Source organism: Bufo bufo, chromosome 6, assembly GCF_905171765.1.
Source record: "Bufo bufo chromosome 6, aBufBuf1.1, whole genome shotgun sequence".
NCBI classification, from domain to species: Eukaryota; Metazoa; Chordata; class Amphibia; order Anura; family Bufonidae; genus Bufo; species Bufo bufo.
Window position 1 is genome coordinate 158032296 of NC_053394.1, and position 19385 is coordinate 158051680.

Below are 19385 nucleotides of genomic sequence, written 5' to 3' on the forward strand. Positions count from 1 at the left end.
AGCCCAGTCAGAAGCTCCTGATCTTTGTCCTCCTGGGAGGTTGTTTGTGCCTCTCGCTTTGAGACACAAGATTTTTAAAGAACACCACGACACGGTCCTTGCTGGGCACCCGGGGGCAAGAGCCACACTGGATCTCATCGCTCGGAGATTCTCGTGGCCTGCGCTTCGTAAGTCGGTTGAGGGTTTTGTGGCAGCTTGCGAGACTTGCGCTCGTGCCAAGGTCCCTCATTCACGGCCATCAGGTCCTCTCCTTCCTTTGCCCATTCCTTCCCGTCCTTGGACACATCTGTCCATGGACTTCATAACGGACTTGCCTCGTTCCTCGGGGAAGTCTGTGATTCTGGTGGTGGTGGACCGTTTTAGCAAAATGGTGCATTTTATCCCTTTTCCTGGTTTGCCCAATGCTAAGACGCTGGCGCAGGCATTTATTGACCACATTGTCAAATTGCATGGGATTCCTTCAGACATAGTCTCTGATAGGGGCACGCAGTTTGTTTCCAGATTCTGGAAGGCTTTCTATTCTCGCTTGGGGGTTCGGTTGTCATTCTCTTCTGCTTTCCATCCGCAGTCGAATGGCCAGACAGAGCGCGTCAATCAGAATCTGGAGACATATCTGCGATGTTTTGTGGCGGAGAATCAGGAGGATTGGTGTTCTTTTTTGTCCCTTGCTGAGTTTGCTTTAAATAACCGTCGTCAGGAGTCCTCTGATAAGTCACCATTTTTTGGTGCATATGGGTTCCATCCGCAGTTTGGGACTTTCTCGGGAGAGGGCTCTTCTGGTTTGCCTGATGAGGACAGATTCTCCTCGTCTTTGTCATCTATTTGGCAAAAGATTCAGGATAATCTAAAGAGCATGAGTGAGAGATATAAGCGTGTGGCGGATAAGAGACGTGTGCCTGGTCCGGACCTGAATGTTGGTGATCTGGTGTGGTTGTCTACCAAGAATATCAAATTGAAGGTTCCCTCCTGGAAGTTGGGTCCTAGGTTTATTGGGCCTTACAAGATCCTGTCTGTCATCAATCCTGTTGCCTACCGTCTTGATCTTCCTCAGACTTGGAAGATCCATAATGTTTTTCATAAGTCCTTATTGAAACCTTATGTTCAACCTATTGTACCCTCGCCTTTGCCTCCTCCTCCGATTATGGTTGATGGAAATCTTGAATTTCAGGTCTCTAGGATTGTGGATTCTCGTCTTGTCCGCGGTTCCCTCCAGTACCTCGTTCATTGGGAGGGTTATGGTCCTGAGGAGAGGATGTGGGTCCCAGTGACGGACATTAAGGCCTCTCATCTCATCAGGGCTTTCCATAGGTCCCATCCTGAGAAGGTGGGCCCTGAGTGTCCGGAGTCCACTCCTAGAGGGAGGGGTACTGTCACAGCCAGACAGCTGAGAAGCGCTCACAGGAGCTTCTCAGATCCTCCTCCTTGAATTTCTTTGTTTTGGTTTAGTTTCTCATCTCGTTAGTCTATCTCAGCTGTCATGCAGTCAGACTGATCGCTACCCTTTAAGTTCCTCCCCATAATGCAGTAGTGTGCGGCTGATACAACTTCCTGGAGTGTGTGTGCATGCTGTTCCCAGTTCCCAGTCCTCAGTCCTCAGTCGTCTGCAGATAAGTGCTGTTTATGTATTTATGTTTTTGTCTTTTCTGGATCCAGGTGACCCTGACTCCCTCCGTGTCAGTGTAGGGAGCCGGTGGTAGTGTCCCTTCACTATTGTAGGGTCTTCAGGTAATAGATAGCCGAGGAACGTGGATATGCGGCCGTCCACCTTTGGGGTGTTCGCATAGGCTGAGCAGTGAGGGAGAGCGGCAGCTCTATTGCAGGGGTCTCCCTTTGTTCCTTAGTTGTGGATCCAGAGAGAGACATTGTTTATATGGTATTGTCTTGTTTCCTGTACACCATCCGTGACAGACACAGGGCGTACCGGTACGCCGTATTTCCCGAGTCCTTAAGGACTCAGGGCGTACCGGTACGTCCTAACTTTAAATCGCGATTCCGTCGCCGCGGGGGTTAATCGGAACGGGATGCTGACATCCTGTCACAATGCCAGGGGGGGTCATGTGATCATGTCAATTCAGACCTGTGGTTTGCTGCGCTTTCTGCAGTTTCTGCAGAAACTTTAGTGTCTCTAAAATATAGATTTTGCATCCCCCCTGCACCCCTGCATGATTTTTTGCCGGTGGGTGGTGCAGGGGGGGGGGGGGGGAGTTGTGGGCGGTACGGGAGGTGGGCGGTGCGGCAGGTGGGATCGCGATCCCCCACCCCCACCCTCTTGAAAATTTGTTGGTGTTCAGTGGGTATACCAGAGTGTCAGCACATTGCTGACACCCTGGTATAAACGGCTGACATCTGTGAAGATGTCAGCCGTTTAACCCTTTCCATACCGCGGTCCGTATGGACCGCTGTATGGAAAAAGTTAACAGTAAGAGGGAGCTCCCTCCCTCTCCCATCGGGGGGCTGCTGTGCCTTTGCAGTCCCCCGGTGGAGAGGGAGAGAGCCCCCAGACAGCTCCCCTCCTTACCCTTCCCCGTCTGCGAAGTTCTGACCACTACTGAGCAGACGGGGAAGGTTCCCATGGCAACAGGACGCCGTCTCAGGCATCCTGCTGTCCATGGTGCTGAACAGATCTGTGCTAAAGGCATAAATCTGTTCAGAGAAAGTGTAAGTAAAATACAGTACAATACACTATATAGCAGGGCTCGACAAATCCCAGGTTGCCATGGCGACCAGGAATTTGGTCCTGGTGCTTGGGTATTTGTCAGCCCGTTTTCAAAGATGAGCTCTCGGCGCGCACCATGATTTCCTGAGCCGGCACAGTGGAGAAGGAGAGGAGTCCCTCCCTCCCCACTGTGCGCGGCTGCCGCTGACCACCAATGAGAACAGAGTAAGAGGAGGAGGGGAGGGACTGAATACCAATGTGCCGGCCATATCCCGGCCCCTATGACTGCACGCTGTGATCCGCGCGATTAACCCCTCAGTTGAGGGGTTACGCGCGGATCACAGCGTCCTGTCAGAGGTCGGGTGCCGGGAATGTTCTTCAGTCTCTGCATTGGTGGCAGTGGGCAGTTCCGATCGGAGTCCCAGCAGTGTAATGCTGGGGCTCCGATCGGTTACCATGGCAGCCAGGAGTCACGCTACTGAAGTCCTGACTGCGATGGTATGTTAGTGAGCAGCATTATACTCACGTGCGCCGTGCCCGCCTGGCGCTCCTTCTTCTGTCTGTGCGGCTCATTGCTAATGCTTATAGCATTAGCAATGCGCCGCACAGACCTATGAGAAGAAAGAGCTCCCGGCCGGCGATCACGGCGCACGTGAGTATAATGCTGCTCACTAACATACCATCGCAGCAAGGACTTCAGTAGCGTCCTGGCTGCCATGGTAACCGATCGGAGCCCCAGCATTACACTGCTGGGACTCCGATCGGAACTGCCCACTGCCACCAATGATGGGGGGGGGGAGGGGGACCCTGTGGCCACTGCCACCAATGATTAATACTGGGGAGGGAGGGTGGGTTTGTTACCAGAGGGGGCTGATAAGAGGGAGGGGCTGATAAGAGGGAGGGGCTGATCAGAGAGGCTGGAGGGGCTAATCAGAGAGGCTGGAGGGGCTGATCAGAGAGGCTGGAGGGGCTGATCAGAGAGGCTGGAGGGGCTGATCAGAGAGGCTGGAGAGGCTGATCAGAGGCTGGGGGGCACATGATAGGCTGGCTGCCATGGTCAGCTCCCTGCTGTTGTGTGCACAAAGCACAGGGCAGCAGGGAGAGTGTAAAGTCCTATTCACCCTAATATAGCTCTATTAGGGTGAATATGAAAAGGGTTCTAGCCCTTAAGGAGGCTAATAGTTATTAAATAAAAAGTAAAAAAAATAAATAAAAAAAAGTTGAAACACCTTCCCCCCCCCATCAAATATAGAAAACAATATATCACAATATATATCGCATATTGCACATGCTTAAAATGATATCGCAATATAGATTTTATGACGCGGCTCCGCCTGGCTCCTAACTTTTTTAGCTGGCTCCTAGATTCCAAGGAAATTTGTCAAACCCTGCTATATAGTGTACTGTACTGTATTATACAGACATCAGACCCACTGGATCTTCAAGAACCAAGTGGGTCTGGGTCCAAAAAAAGTGAAAAAAAAGTAAAAATCAAAAAACACATTTATCACTGATTAAAAATGAAAAAAATAAAATTCCCTACACATGTTTGGTATCGCCGTGTCCGTAACGACCTGATCTATAAAACAGTCATGTTACTTTCCCCGCACGGTGAACGCCATAAAAATAAAAAAATAAAAACTATTAGCAAATTGAAATTTTGCCCACCTTACTTCCCAAAAAAGGTAATAAAAGTGATCAAAAAAGTCGCATGTACGCCAAAATAGTACCAATCAAACCGTCATCTCATCCCGCAAAAATCATACCCTACCCAAGATAATCGCCCAAAAACTGAAAAAACTATCGCTCTTAGACTATGGAAACACTAAAACATGATTTTTTTTTGTTTCAAAAATGAAATCATTGTGTAAAACTTAAATAAATAAAAAAAAAAGTATACATATTAGGTATCGCCACGTCCGTATCGACCGGCTCTTTAAAAATATCACATGACCTAACCCCTCAGATGACCACCGTAAAAGAAAATAAAAAAAACAGTGTAAAAAAAGCTATTTTTTGTCATCTTGCGTCACAAAAAGTGTAATAGCAAGCCATCAAAAAGTCATATGCACCCCAAAATAGTGCCAATCAAACCGTCATCTCATCCCGCAAAAAATGAGACCCTACTTAAGATAATCGCCCAAAAACTGAAAAAAATATGGCTCTCAGAATATGGAAACACTAAAACATGATTTTTTTTGCTTTAAAAATGAAATCATTGTGTAAAACTTACATAAATAAATAAAAATTGTATACATATTAGGTATCGCCGCGTCCGTGACAACCTGCTCTATAAAATTACAACATGATCTAACCTGTCAGATGAATGTTGTAAATAACAAAAAAAAAACGTGCCAAAAAATCTATTTCTTGTTATCTTGCCGCACAAAAAAGTGTAATATAGAGCAACCAAAAATCATATGTACCCTAAACTAGTACCAACAAAACTGCCACCCTATCCCGTAGTTTCTAAAATGGGGTCACTTTTTTGGAGTTTCTACTCTAGGGGTGCATCAGGGGGGCTTCAAATGGGACATGGTGTAAAAAAAAACAGTCCAGCAAAACCTGCCTTCCAAAAACCGTATGGCATTCCTTTCCTTCTGCGCCCTGCCGTGTGCCCGTACAGCAGTTTATGACCACAAACTACAGAATCAGGGCTATAAATAATGAGTTTTGTTTGGCTGTTAACCCTTGCTTTGTAACTGGAAAAAAATATTAAAATGGAAAATCTGCCAAAAAAGTGAAATTTTGAAATTGTATCTCTATTTTCCATTAAATCTTGTGCAACACCTAAAGGGTTAACAAAGTTTGTAAAATCAGTTTTGAATACCTTGAGGGGTGTAGTTTCTTAGATGGGGTCACTTTTATGGAGTTTCTACTCTAGGGGTGCATCAGGGGGGCTTCAAATGGGACATGGTGTCAAAAAACCAGTCCAGCAAAATCTTTCAAAAACCATACGGCGCACCTTTCCCTCTACGCCCTACTGTGTGTCTGTACAGTAGTTTACGGCCACATACGGGGTGTTTCTGTAAACGGCAGAGTCAGGGCAATAAAGATACAGTCTTGTTTGGCTGTTAACCCTTGCTTTGTTAGTGGAAAAAATGGGTTAAAATGGAAAATTAGGCCAAAAAATGAAATTCTCTAATTTCATCCCCATTTGCCAATAACTCTTGTGCAACACCTGAAGTTTGTAAAATCAGTTTTGAATACCTTGAGGGGTGTAGTTTATAGAATGTGGTCATTTTTGGGCGGTTTCTATTATGTAAGCCTCGCAAAGTGACTTCAGACCTGTAGTGGTCCCTAAAAATTGGGTTTTTGTAAATTTCTGAAGAATTTCAAGATATGCTTCTAAACTTCTAAGCCTTGTAACATCCCCAAAAAATTAAATATCATTCCCAAAATGCTACACCTTAAATCAACAAAACTGCCACCCTATCCCGTAGTTTCTAAAATGGGGTCACTTTTTTGGAGTTTCTACTCTAGGGGTGCATCAGGGGGGCTTCAAATGGGACATGGTGTCAAAAAAACCAGTCCAGCAAAACCTGCCTTCCAAAAACCGTATGGCATTCCTTTCCTTCTGCGCCCTGCCGTGTGCCCGTACAGCGGTTTACGACCACATATGGGGTGTTTCTGTAAACTACAGAATCAGGGCCATAAATATTGAGTTTGGTTTGGCTGTTAACCCTTGCTTTGTAACTGGAAAAAAATTATTAAAATGGAAAATCTGCCAAAAAAGTGACATTTTTAAATTGCATCTCTATTTTCCATAAATTCTTGTGGAACACCTAAAGGGTTAACAAAGTTTGTAAAATCAGTTTTTAATACCTTGAGGGGGGTAGTTTATAGAATGGGGTCATTTTTGGGTGGTTTCTATTATGTAAGCCTCGCAAAGTGACTTCAGACCTGAACTGGTCCCTAAAAATGGGGTTTTTGAAAATTTCTGAAAAATTTCAAGATTTGCTTCTAAACTTCTAAGCCTTGTAACATCCCCAAAAAATAAAATATCATTCCCAAAATGATCCAAACATGAAGTAGACATATGGGGAATGTAAAGTAATAACTATTTTTGGAGGTATAACTATGTATTATAGAAGTAGAGAAGTTGAAACTTGGAAATTTGCAATTTTTTACAAATTTTTGGTAAATTTGGTATTTTTTTATAAATAAAAATGATTTTTTTTTACTTCATTTTACCAGTATCATGAAGTACAATATGTGACGAAAAAACAATCTCAGAATGGCCTGGATAAGTCAAAGCGTTTTAAAGTTATCAGCACTTAAAGTGACACTGGTCAGATTTTCAAAAAATGGCCAAGTCCGTAAGGTGAAATAGGGCCGAGTCCTTAAAGGGAGTCTGTCACCAGATTGTGACCTTATAGACCGCTTACATAGCGCTCTAGCATAGCAGTCTATGATTCTAATGGTACCTTTGATGTTTGCTTGTGAAGTTCCCCCAAGGCAAAAACTGACTTTTATTCATATGTAAATTAGGGCTCGCAAGTGCCCAGGGCGGCACTCACCTCGTTGGAGCCCAGGCTGTTCTGCCTCTTTTCGTCATATCCCCGCCCCAGCCTCTTCCTCTGCCCGCCCCGCTCTTCCTTTGCGTCCTCCTTCTCTGCAGCGAGATCCCGCGCCTGCACTATCCATTGCTTGGCCGGGGCATGCGCACTGCGATGACCATTGTGGGCACGGCATCGCAGTAGCTACTACGCATGCGCCGGCCAACGGCGAGAAACAGCGGCGAGGAGGCGGACCAGAGACACCCACAATGGGCATCGCAGTGCGCATGCCCCGGCCAAGCAATGGATAGCGCAGGCGCGGGATCTCGCTGCAGAGAAGGAGGACGCAAAGGAAGAGCGGGGCGGGCAGAGGAAGAGGCTGGGGCGGGGATATGACGAAAAGAGGCAGAAAAGCCTGGGCTCCAACGAGGTGAGCGCCGCCCTGGGCATTTGCGAGCCCTAATTTACATATGAATAGAGATGAGCGAACTTCTGTTTTAAGTTCGGCGTCTAAAGTTCGGCTTCCGGTTAGCGGAGGATCCCGATATGGATTCCGAATTCCGTTGTGGTCCGTGGTAGCGGAATCAATAATGGTCATTATTGATTCCGCTACCACGGACCACAACGGAATTCGGAATCCATATCGGGATCCTCCGCTAACCGGAAGCCGAACTTTAGACGCCGAACTTAAAACAGAAGTTCGCTCATCTCTACATATGAATAAAAGTCCGTTTTTGCCTTGGGGGAACTTCACAAGCAAACATCAAAGGTACCATTAGAATTATAGACTGCTATGCTAGAGCGCTATGTAAGCGGTCTATAAGGTCACAATCTGGTGACAGACTCCCTTTAAGGGGTTAAAACCAGTAATTTCCCCCATGGTTTAAATAATGCCCCACCACAGTTTTTTGTTGTTGTTGATTTTACAAAAAAATAAAAAAAACTCACCTTATCCACTTGTTCACGCTGCAGCAGTCTCTTCTCTCTTCACTGAACGGGACCTGCCGAAAGTGCGCAATGTCACTGCGCGCTCCCGCATGATTACGTCACCATGTATATCGCAGGTCCTGCTCAATGAAGAGACTGCCGAACCACGAGCAAGTGGATGAGATGAGGTTTTTTTTTAACCCCTCCTGGGTAAAGTGTACCCTTTTTTAACGGCCGTTAGACGGGTGCATTTCTATCAATAGACCGTTAAAAACGGTCCTATTGATTTCAATGGGTCCATCTGACCGTGAAAACGGCCAAAAATAGGACATGTCCTATTTTTGGACAGACGCTATTCACTGGCTGTTAAAATAACGGCCATGTGAATAGCCCCATAGACTTTCATTGGTGCTAAAAATGGCCGTGTGACGGCTGTTACTTAGACGGCGGTCACACGGCCATTATTCACTGTCATGTGCATGAGGCCTAATCAACCATCCAATCCCTGGACATATTATATATTCAGAGCACCTCACAAATATATCCCCCATCAACTCTCAGGATTCTTCCAAACTGCAGCCGACCCCCGCCGATCTGATATTGACCCCTTTAATTATCACTGTGCAGACTGTGGTCACTGTATATACTACCGCCTCGCAGAGGAGTCTATCAACGGATACAAGGATTACTGGGGGGGTTAGGGTGATGGGATATATACAGGAGGACTACAGGTCCCAGCATGTCCCTGCAGCTATTAAGGGATGTCAGGGGGATATTACAGGGAAGGACTACAGGTCCCAGCATGTGCAGGCTGCTATTATGGGCTGTCAGAGGATATTACAAGCCTGTACTACATACCACTACTACAGGTCCCAGCACGTCCCTGCAGCTATTAAGGGATGTCAGGGGCTATTACAGGGAAGGACTACAGGTCTCAGCATGTTCATGTTGTTAGTACAGGCAGGAAGGTTATAAAAGGAGAGCACTACAACCCCCAGTATGTCCAGGTTTCCTCACAGAAGAGATAACTGACTCCATCCTTCTCCACACAGCAGCTTCTCTCAGCTGAGCTCCGCCCCTCCTCCAGTGACTGATCACGTGATGCTGACGTCATCAGCACAGGTCCTGTAGTCCCCAGGATTAGTGACCATGAAGTAGTGCGGCTGCTGTATGGCTGATATTTAGTTGCTGGTGTTGTGGGGAGATTAGTGCAGCAGCCGTAGACAGGTGTGTGCAGTGTGTGGTCCTGCTGCCATCTCCACAGCCTCCAGGCCGGCAGTCCTGTGACTGGGAGGTAAGTGCTGGGCACCTCTCCAGGTACCGGTGTGATATAAGGCAGGGTGTGCACAGTGTGTGTCTATTGGATGCTAAGCCTCAGGATTAGAAGGGGAGGCACTGCCAGTCAGTGGTAGAGGAGGACACTGGCTCAGTCGGGATATGTCCACACAGGGCGGATTGGCAGCAGACATTTCTGCAGAGTCAGATCTGCACCAAACCGTGCGATGCTGCCTGGTGCTGGAGGCCGCTCATAGGGAGATTAGTTTGGGACCATGAAGTGCCAGCGGAGGTGAGGATTGGGACCTTTCATTCTCTTTCTAAGCAGCTCCAGGGGTAATCCGCAGCAGTTCTGTCATGTGAGAACAAGGCCGTACAGTAAATGGGAATAATCCTGTGTATAAGCGCTAACAATAACGGATTGCACCCAGACCCATAGAAGAGAGCAGCATGTCCTATCACTGTCACACGTCTGTGTCCTACACAGGCTTCGCTGCCGCGCTAAATATCATCCGTAGGTTGCGGCTGAACAAGCTGCCTGCACACAACGTGGATTATGGCGGGTTTTCTGCACGGATTGTATGGAAAAATCGCAACGTAGTACAGTACCAGCAAAGTGAATGAGATTTGACAAACCTCATGTACACTTTGCTTTATTTCTTAGGTGCGGAAATTGACCTGTAGTGTAGATCTTAAAAATCCGCAGCATGTCAGGTGTTTGTGCAATTCTACACCTTCTGTAGAGTGGTTTTCCCGTCGACTTCAGTGTAGTTGTTAAAGGGATTCTGTCAGCTGGTTTTAGTCTATAGAGCCTTGTAAGTGCTGCTAGATCGCCACTAGCACATCCACAATATACATTTTCCATAGCTCTTATTCAGTAAAATAAGGCTAGAAAGAAGCCCAACGTTTCAGGAGCCCAGCACCTCCCCTCATCCTCCAAATCTCCTCCTTTCACCCCTGACGTCACAGTTGAAGCGCCGTGATCTCGCACATGACAAGCTTGCGCCTGCGTAGTTCGTTGCCAGCACAGGGAAGGAACACCATGCCTGCACTGACATGCGGTATACGCGTGCATGCGCGAGATTACGGCGCTTCAACTGTGTGACGTCGAGAGAGCCAAGGAGGAGATTCGGAGGATGCAGGCGGTGCTGGGCACCTTCACAGTGGGCATGGCTGGGCTCCTGAAACGTTGGTAACAGCTCCTTTGCCTCCTTTCTAGTCTTATTTGCATATTTAAAAAAAATTTTTTTTAGTGAAGGGGTGATCGTGGCTTTAATATTGATGACTTATCCTCAGGATAAGTCATTAATATTAGATGATAGGCGTGGGTCAGACACCCAGCACCCCCGCAGACCGCGCGCAGTGCACACGGGCCGTCTCCCTTCCTGTACGCCATTGTAGGTCTATGGGACAGCAGCAGTGATCAGGGAGACGGCACTTGTGCACTCAAACAGATGATCGACAGGGGTGCCCGGTGCCACGCCTATCTGATATTAAAATGCACGGACAACCTCTTCAATAAAACCACTGACAGCTATGGAAAATGTATATTGCGGACGTGCTAGTGGCGAGCTAGCAGCAAATGTAAACAGCTGTATAGGCTAAAACTAGCAGACAGAATCCTTTTTAAGGGTAAATGCACACGACCAGGATTGCGTGCGGAAAGTCTGCACTGTAGGTCATGTACATTGTATTGTATGAGAATTTTTTGTATTGTATTTATTTTATAAACCAGATATTCTCCATTCACTTAAATTGGGAGTGAAATCCCCACCAAATCCGCACGTAAATCCGCACCAATTGATGCAGATTGACCGCACGGATTTTCCTGCGAACACCTGTGGATTTCAGTGCGGATTGTCTGCACATAAATCCTGAACCTGTGCATTTATCCTAACATGAAAATCCACAATAAAAACTTTATTAAAACCGCGATGAATAGTGTGGATGTATGCGTGTTTTTTTTTTTTTTTGTGTACTTGCAATCTGTACAAAATTTGCCATGAATCCAGCATGTGTACATACACCCTATAAGGGCTCATGCCCACGAACGCAAGGGCTCTGTGCCCATATTGCAGACCCAAATGGTGGGTCCGCAATATATGGGCACTGGTCGTGTGCACTCTCTGCCGCAGATGAGGACCCATTGACTTCAAAGGGTTTGCGATCCGCAAGATACAGCTAAAGATAGGACATGTCCGATGTATTGCAGAGTGGAGGCACAGATCGGAAGCCCACAGAAACGCTATAAAATGCTTATGTGGGCTTTAGGGTCCGTGCCTCCGCACCGCAAAAGATATATCCTATCTTTTGCCGTATCTTGCAGATCGCAGACCCATTCGAGTCAGTGGGTCCGCATCTGCAGCACAGAGTGCACTCGGCTAGTGCCCGTGCATTCCGGACTGCTATTTGCGGGCACAGAGCCATTACGTTCGTGAGCATGAACCCTAAGGCTGGGTTCCCACATGACTGATTAGATGTGGATTTTCTGCAGCGTTTCTGCTTCTAATCTGCAGCAGAAAAAAACGCATTAACGGATGCTTGTGCACGCTGCGGATTTTACTGCAGAAAAGCTGCAGATTAGAAGCCTTTTCATTCCTTGCATTGAAATGGTGAAATCCGCAGCATAAATTGACATGGTGCAGATTTCTAATCCGCAATACCACAGCATTTCTGCTCCATTATTTTTAAGCAGCATGTGGATGAGAACTCTGACATTCTCATTCACTTTGCTGGTACTGTACAACGCTGCATGAAAATCGTCAATGGCAAATCTGCAGGTAATGAATCGCGCATGAACCCTCTTGGGGTGCCTGCACATGGTGCAGATTAACATTCAGAAATATGCACATAAATCCACACTATATAGCGCGGTTTTGGTGTGTTTTATGTGCAGATTTTCTGTTTATGTTAACGGCATTGAAGTCTATGGGGAAAACTAATCTAGAAAATGTGTAAACAGGTCAATTTCCGCACCTAAGAACCAGTGTACATGAGAATTGTCAAATCTCATTCGCTTTGCTTGTGCTGTATTAGGCTACATGCACACGACCGTGCTGTTTTCTGCGGTCCGCAAAAAACGGAAGCCGCCCGTGTGCCTTCCGCAATTTGCGGAACGTATCGGGCGGCCCATTGTAGACATGCCTATTCTTGTCCGCAAAACAGACAAGAATAGGACATGCTATATTTTTTTTTACGGGGCCTCTGAACGGTGCAACGGATGCGGACAGCTGGCATTTGCGCCAGATCAGGCAGGCACTATTATTAATATTTTCTCCAGATAGCGTAAATTATATGTGAATGCTTTTTCATCACAATTATCAAGAGGCGTACGCTCCCCATAAGTGTTGGATTTCCTGCGATGGGCGTAGCAATCCTATTCATTTCTATGGGATCCCCTCTACTCGGCAAACCTGGCCGCGGCAGCTGTTGTGCAGCCAATTTTACCATGTAGCCGCACCCTTACATGGTCTAACCGACCCAAACTTACAGCATTGTAGCAAAAGCTTGAGTGACATAGTGCTCCAAAAAGCACTTGGCCTGTGTTTTTCTGACTTCCAGGTGCATGCCGTGGTCTGCTAACTATCTGCTCAGTGCAGGTCCGACCTACAGATGACAAGAATCGGGTGCTGAAGTTAGAAAAGTCTCATGCTTATGTATCTCTTCGCAGGAGACTTTCTTTGGTCTGAAGAGCTGTATGAGACCAGCATGTGCGGTCTGTTCATTTCCTGGTGCCAGCACCAGGATTAATGGTTGAGGAACTGAACAGGCTGCGCTGCTGCAGCCAGATTACAGCGGGAGCCCGGCACTGACTGCTGAAATGGTTAATGCTTAACTCCCTAGATCAGGGATGCTCAACCTGCGGCCCTCCAGCTGTTGTAAAACTACAACTCCCACAATGCCCTGCTGTAGGTTGATAGCTGTAGGCTGTCCTAGAATGCTGGAAGTTGTAGTTTTGCAACAGCTGGAGGGCCGCAGGTTGAGCATGCGTGCCCTAGATGCCTTGGTTAATAGCGACTGTGGCATCTAGGCAGCTTCCTCTGCCACCATCGGCCATGGCAGCTGGGTGCCTAACATGAATGTATGTCTATTACTCTGATAGGCTATAATGCATACCAATGCATTACAAATGCATTGCTCCTAAGTGAGAATAAATAAAAATAATAAAGGTTAATAAACTTTATTAAAAAAACAAAATAAATTTCCTTAAAAATTAATTTTATTTTGTAAAAGTGCTAAAAAACACACATATATAGATCATGCCATGCTTGCCGCAACTGGTATATTAAAGATAACGTGTTATTTAAACTGCCCGATGAACAATGCAAAAAGTCCGGAATTGTTTTATTCCCTTTTACCCCTGCCCTAAAAAGTAATAAATAAATAAATAAGACTCATGTACCCCAAAAATTGGTACCAATAAAAACTACGTCTCATCCGCAAAAAAACAAGCCCTCATACGGCTACAACAGCGCAAAAAATGAATGAGTTCTGACTCTTGGAATGCAGCGACATAAAGAAACAACCTTCTTTTGTGCAAAAGTAGTTAAAAACATACAAAACTATACATATTTGTTATCGCTGTAATCGTACTGACTTGTAGAATAAATGTAATATGCTATTTATGCCGCACAATGCTGTAAATTTAAAGTAAAAAAAAAAAAAACAATGGCGGGACTGCTCGACAGAAAAACAAAAAATTTATGTCCCCAAAAATTCCATGGCTGCATATCCTCCTCAAAAATGCTAAGGGTACTTTCACATTTGCATCGTTTGATTCCGGCAGGCAGTTCAGTTGAAAACTGTATGCAAACGCATGTCATTTGCAGACTGATCAGGATCCTCATCAGTCTGACAAATGCATTGCAATACTGGATCCGTTTTTCCGGTGTCATCAGGAAAAACGGATCCGGTATTTATTATTTTTCATATTTTTAAAGGTCTGCGCATGCGCAGACCTGGAAACCGGATCCGTTTTACCGGAACACTTGATACCGGATCCGACATTAATACATTTCAATGGAAATGAATGCCAGATCCGGCATTCAGGGAAGTGTTCCGGAATTTTAGCCGGAGAAAATTTTCTCTGTCCAAATACTGTAAAAGTGACTGAACTGAAGACATCCTGATGCATACTGAACAGATTGCTCTCCATTCAGAATGCATTGGGACAAAACTGATCAGTTTTTTTCCGGTATTGAGCCCCTAGGACAGAACTCAATACCGGAAAACTTTAACGCTAGTGTGAAAGTACCCTAAGGCCTCTTTCACACAGGTGAGGTGAACGCATGCCAAACATGCCGATTTTTCTCACGCGTGTGCAAAACGCATTACAATATTTTGCACTCGCTCGATTTTCCCGCGACGCACCCGCATCTTATCTGGCCCAAATCCATGACGCCCGCGTGAAAGAGGCCTAAGAGGAGTATTTTACTCTTCTTTTTGTGGCCTCCGCCCCATTCATTCTGGGGACTCCAGCATCTCATTCTTGTGATCGGTGGGGGCCCTTGTGGATATGGGATAAAAGGAGATTTGGGGGATTCTCAGGTCATCATGGATGTTCATAGCCTGCAACCATATGAATCAGGGTACACTTTAGGGCTCATGCACCCAACTATTATTTTTCTTTATTCTACTATCAGTTTTTTCCGTGACACTGACCAATTCATATCTGTGGGGCCATATGGATATGTTCCTGTCCATATTTGTCTATGAGAATAGCCCTTTCTGTTAATGGGAGTGAGAAATAAAATGCACACAAGCTATCCATTTTTCGTGAACTGAAAATTAGATACAGCCGTCTGTTTGAGGCCTAAGGGAAGTTTTCCTTTCCAATGCTGCTCAGCAGAGGTTCAGACGTGTTGGGTTTCGGCATGTCATGGAAAATCTCTGTGCAGATTTTTTCCGTTGCTGCAGAAATAAATAGCATTTTACTTATTTCAAGCACATTCCGCACGGAAAAACAGAGAATTAGCACTATTGAATGACAATGGATCCTCTGGGGCATTGCAGACTGCAAATTCGGTGGCATTTTTATTTCACATGTGAAAACATACCTTTTCTATGTACTGTATGAAAGCGTATGCTGTGATCTCCCCCCCCCCCCCCCACCAACAGCCAGAATTTTATCATATAACTGGGTCCCATCTGGACATAATCGCATATGCACAGGATATTTCATAAATATCTGATATGTGCGGGTCCCATAAGAACGGGTCCCTGTTCAGCACCTCAGGGAACTGAATGGATGCTGCGCATGCGCAGCTCTATCCATTCATTGCTCTATGACTATCGAAAATAGTCGAGTAAGCAGGTGCGGCGCCCGCTGCATTCCTGGGTCTGCACAACAGGTCCCTGTTCTTGAGATAGCATAGGTGCATATACCACCTCTGGGACTCGCCTTTATCAGACATTTGAGATATCCTTTGGATATACCATAACCAGATGGGATAAACCCCCCCCCCTTTTTTTTTTTTTTATTTTTTTTTTTACGCGTATTACAGTATTGAACGACAAACATTCAAGTTATGAATGTAATGGATTGAAGAAATTGTTGCAGCAGTTTGGGTACAGTGTTTCAGGACAAATGTATTCAATACACTTGCATAATGAGATATATTTGACAGTTGAAGGGGTTGTCTCACTTCAGGAAATTACATTTATAATGTACAGAAAGTTTAATACAAGGGACTTACTAATGTATTATTATCTATATTGCTTCCTTTACTAGCTAGATTCATGTTTCCATCACATTATATGTTGCTTGTTCCCATGGTTACAACCACCGTGTAATCCAGCAGTGGTTGTGCTTGCATAATATAGGAAAAAGCGCAGGCCTCTGGATGTTTGGACCATGAGAGTGCGCATAGTTCAGCATGTTTTATTTTTTATATAGTGTGCAAGCACGACCACCTCTGCTAGATTACAGGGTGGTCATAACTATAAAATGAACAGTGTAACATGATGAAAAAATGTATCTAGTAAGTACCTTGTATTAACTTTCTCTACATAATAAATGCTAGTGACAAAACCACTTTAAGCGTTACCTCCCCTGTAATAGATTGCGCTTGAGTATGCGTGGCTGTCGAGCGCTGAGTGGTGAAGGGTGCGCCATTGTGAGGCTGCTTTCAGTTTCTGCCTTTCTTGGGTTCTTATAGAGACTCTGGGGTCATCTCTTGTGCCCACACACCCAATGAGCTATGGTTTCAGCAATATAATGCTCAGGACAAGCAGAAACTTGCAAGCTTTAGCGGGAGCTGTCTCTAAGCGCGTCAAGTCATGTTGGGAGAACCCCTTTAATTCTACAGCAGGGGATTTGGAGCATTGTAGCTGTAATCTGCAGAGATTTATACTATACCGTATTTTCCGGCATATAAGACGACCCCAAACTTTTCCAGTTAAAATATAGGGTTTGGGCTATACTCGTCGTATAAGACTACCCCTCCGTTATTTACTTTGGCATCAAGATCTGCAGGTAACTGTTGTGCAATTTTCGTCTTTTGCCTCAGCACCATATTATGCCTTTCCAAGAATTTAGTACACCAGGATACAGTGGCCTTAAATCTCTTGCTGTGATCTGGGTTACATTTGGCCGACTGAAGTGCAAACAAACGTATTTTATTTCGTGTCACTACATAACCGTTTTGGTGATGCTCATTCACCATGTCTGCTACATGTTTTTCGAGTTCTGGCCAATGTGGGGTGCCTCTTCTTAATGCACACTTACCCCTTGGCATGCTCTTTAATGCTTTTTCATTTGCTTTCCAGTCCCGAACCATCTAATCTGTTACTCCATATTGTCTTGCAGCAATAGTCTTACAACTTTTAGTTTGAAACTGGCTTCATATTTCTTTCTTCTTGCTGGTAGAGCCATGATGGGGTCTTGACTGTTAGCCTTTTGTATACTGTACTGTATTCACCACCACATGTATCTGCTCCCCAGATAGACTCTCTTTTTTCACCACAGATAAGATGCACACCAAACTTCATTAGAGATCCGCCGTTCCAACATTAGAATTGGCTGAAGTGCAGATGCTCCTGCTTCCCCCTGCCTTCCCTCAGAATCGCCAATCCAACCCAGTATACAACAACCAGCCAATCACTGCAAGCGATGTACCGGTATTTTCTGTGCACACTGCATACAAAGCCTGCTTGGATTGGGTGGGTCAGCTCTGCCTGCCTGCCCAGCCCTCCCTGTCTCCAAGACGATCTGAGCGGTAGTACGCAATTTAATACTGCCGGCATGCGAAAACCACTGAGAGCAGGGAGAGGGGGCTGCTTCAGGAGCGGCTGGCCAGGATGCAGCGCACGGTGGCTCAGCTAGCCTCCAGTCCGGCTAGGAAGTAAGTTTCAGCACGCCGTATACCGGCATATAAGACGACACCCGGCGTATAAGACGACCCCTGACTTTTGAGAAGATTTTAATGTTAAAAAGTAGTCTTATACGTAGGAAAATGCAGTACTTATTTAGATAAAATAGAGTTAAATTAGACATACAGCTTAACAAAAAACACTGTACTGTAGACAAGAACACCAATACCAGTCCCTAACTGCATCGGAAAACCTCATGGAAAATAAAGAGTGGCATGACTAGAGACTTAAAAGGGTTTTCAGATGATACTTTTGACCATTTACAATAAGGGTCCCCTGAACACCATTTTTTTTTTTGTTTTGTTTTATTTCTCTTTTTCCCCTATGTGTCGTGTCTATGTCACTATCCTATGTCTTTCAGGTACCAATTCTCACTGTGGCCATTGACATTTGATGCAAAATACATGTTTTCTTTCCCAATGTACACTCTTGATATTGATGGTATGCAATATGACAGTGTACCTGTATTATCTTTTATTGATGAAAATTAATAAAATAAACAATTATAAAAAAAAAGGGTTTTCTAAGATTTTTTTTAACTGATGACCTATCCTCTGGTCATCCGTATCCGATCGGTGGGGGCCTACACCCAAGTGTACATGAAGCTGATCGTGTTGGACCCCCACCGATCAGATATTTATGACCTATCCAGAGGATAGTTCATCAGTTAAAAAAAAAATCTCGGAAAATCCCTTTATGGGATTCTGTGAAAGAATGTGTGTGTGTGTGTATATATTTTTATTATTAATTTTAATTTTTTTATCATACACCGTAGTGAAAAAGACACCTTACAAATTTGTCTTGCAGCAGTTGTGTGGACATCTAGGCAGACCTCTATCATGGAAGCCTCCACCTCACTCGTTGAAGCCTAAAACTTGCCAACAAGATCACTGAGCTGCTGACTGTAGAGGTGAGCCTGCTGGGACATTATACAGTAACATTTAGGGACATTGGGGAGTAGAATAAGCAAAATGTGCCAAAATTGGGGCTGAAATTGCGCAAAAAGAAAAAAATTGTATATGTGCAGTGCTCCAAATTTCTCGCCCAATTCCTTGGGGGACACAGGAAACCTTGGGTATAGCTCATCTCCATAGGAGGCGTGACACTAAGTGAAAGACTGTTAAGCCCCTCCTCCAGCAGCTATACCCTCAGCCTGGAGCGAGCGACTACCAGTTTTTTGCTTAGTGTCAAGGAGGCAAGACACTCTCTGCACTGCAGAGCTGTCTTTGCTAAAGATTTTATTTTTTCTCTTTTTTTATTATTTTCAACTTTTTTCCTTTTTTCAACAGGGACAACAGAGTCGCAAAGACCTCTCTGTTTTCCCGGGGTTGAGCTGCGCCAGTGGCGGCTATCCGCACTGCTGCCTCCCCCACAGAAGAAAAGGAGGACCAGGGCAGCCCAGCTCCCCTGCATCCCGCCGGCATAAGGGTCGCCCGCCTGCAAGCCCCTCTCCAGCTTCCTGCCACTTCGGTGCCAGTGGCTGAAGGGGCGTCCCTGCTGGATGGACTGAGGGTGAAAACGTCGACTGGTGAGGTGGCTATGCAGCCGTTCCAACCCCCCCCCCCCCCTGTTAGGGTTCTAACTTCTGTGTTCCCTCTGCCTAGCCTTGTCACATTACAAGGCTTACTGTCGGCTTTCCCCCTTTGTGTGTGGAGCAG

General features: G+C 45.5%; 1 protein-coding gene across 3 annotated transcripts in view; it reads left to right on the top strand.

Annotated features, from left to right (window-relative positions):
- Nucleotides 1-9221: 9221 nt before the first annotated feature.
- Nucleotides 9222-19385, top strand: part of LOC121005397 — a 36233-nt gene continuing 26069 nt past the window's right edge. For 2 of the 3 annotated variants that reach the window (XM_040438130.1, XM_040438132.1), the window contains exons 1-2: nucleotides 9222-9376; nucleotides 18535-18637. The gene's annotated coding sequence lies outside the window, so the exon portion shown is untranslated. The remainder of the gene's footprint in view (nucleotides 9377-18534; nucleotides 18638-19385) is intronic. The other variant, XM_040438131.1, reaches the window with a different exon arrangement.